This window comes from Canis lupus, chromosome 36, assembly GCF_048164855.1.
Source record: "Canis lupus baileyi chromosome 36, mCanLup2.hap1, whole genome shotgun sequence".
NCBI lineage: Eukaryota > Metazoa > Chordata > Mammalia > Carnivora > Canidae > Canis > Canis lupus.
The window spans coordinates 7,698,262-7,700,292 of record NC_132873.1 but is presented as its reverse complement, the minus strand read 5'-3'; positions in this window follow the sequence as shown (position 1 = coordinate 7,700,292).

The following is a 2,031-nucleotide window of genomic DNA, read 5'->3' as shown; positions in this document are numbered from 1 at the left end:
CTCTTGCTTCAGCAGCAGTGGTTTTATTTTTATTTTATTTATTTATTTATTTATTTATTTATTTATTTATTTATTTATTTATAATAAATTTATTTTTTATTGGTGTTCAATTTGCCAACATACAGAATAACACCCGGTGCTCATCCCGTCAAGTGCCCCCCTCAGTGCCCGTCACCCAGTCACCCCCACCCCCCACCCACCTCTCCCTTCACCACCCCTAGTTCGTTTCCCAGAGTTAGCAGTCTTTACGTTCTGTCTCCCTTTCTGATATTTCCTACCCATTTATTCTCCCTTCCCTTCTATTCCCTTTCACTATTATTTATATTCCCCAAATGAATGAGAACATATAATGTTTATCCTTCTCTGATTGACTCACTTCAATCAGCATAATACCCTCCAGTTCCATCCACGTTGAAGCAAATGGTGGGTATTTGTCGTTTCTTTTTTTTTTTTTTAATTTTTATTTATTTATGATAGTCACACACACACACAGAGAGAGAGAGAGAGAGAGAGGCAGAGACACAGGCAGAGGGAGAAGCAGGCTCCATGCCCCGGGAGCCCGACGTGGGATTCGATCCTGGGTCTCCAGGATCGCGCCCTGGGCTGAAGGCAGGCGCCAAACCGCTGCGCCACCCAGGGATCCCGTATTTGTCGTTTCTAATGGCTGAGGAATATTCCATTGTATACATAAACCACATCTTCTTTATCCATCATCTTTCAATGGACACTGAGGCTCCTTCCACGGTTTGGCTATTGTGGACATTGCTGCTAGAAACATCGGGGTGCAGGTGTCCCTGCGTTTCATTGCATCTGTATCTTTGGGGTAAATCCCCAACAGTGCAATTGCTGGGTCGTAGGGCAGGTCTATTTTTAACTGTTTGAGGAACCTCCACACAGTTCTCCAGAGTGGCTGCACCAGTTCACATTCCCACCAACAGTGCAGAGGGTTCCCTTTTCTCCGCATCCTCTCCAACATTTGTGGTTTCTTGCCTTGTTAATTTGCCCCATTCTCACTGGTGTGAGGTGGGATCTCATTGTGGTTTTGATTTGTATTTCCCTGATGGCAAGTGATGCAGAGCATTTTCTCATGTGCATGTTGGCCATGTCTATGTCTTCCTCAGTGAGATTTCTGTTCATGTCTTTTGCCCATTTCATGATTGGATTGTTTGTTTCTTTGGTGTTGAGTTTAATAAGTTCTTTATAGATCTTGGAAACTAGCCCTTTATCTGATACGTCATTTGCAAATATCTTCTCCCATTCTGTAGGTTGTCTTTGAGTTTTGTTGACTGTATCCTTTGCTGTGCAAAAGCTTCTTATCTTGATGAAGTCCCAATAGTTCATTTTTGCTTTTGTTTCTTTTGCCTTCGTGGATGTATCTTGCAAGAAGTTACTGTGGCCGAGTTCAAAAAGGGTGTTGCCTGTGTTCTCCTCTAGGATTTTGATGGATTCTTGTCTCACATTTAGATCTTTCATCCATTTTGAGTTTATCTTTGTGTCTGGTGTAAGAGAGTGGTCTAGTTTCATTCTTCTGCATGTGGATGTCCAGTTTTCCCAGCACCATTTATTAAAGAGACTGTCTTTCTTCCAGTGGATAGTCTTTCCTCCTTTGTCAAATATTAGTTGACCATAAAGTTCAGGGTCCACTTCTGGATTCTCTATTCTGTTCCACTGATCTATGTGTCTGTTTTTGTGCCAGGACCACACTGTCTTGATGACCACAGCTTTGTAGTACAACCTGAAATCTGGCATTGTGATGCCCCCGGCTCTGGTTTTCTTTTTTAAAATTCCCCTGGCTATTCGGGGTCTTTTCTGATTCCACACAAATCTTAAAATAATTTGTTCTAACTCTCTGAAGAAAGTCCATGGTATTTTGATAGGGATTGCATTAAACGTGTATATTGCCCTGGGTAACATTGACATTTTCACACTATTAATTCTTCCAAACCATGAGCATGGATTATTTTTCCATCTCTTTGTGTCTTCCTCAATTTCTTTCAGAAGTGTTCTATAGTTTTTAGGGTATAGATCCTT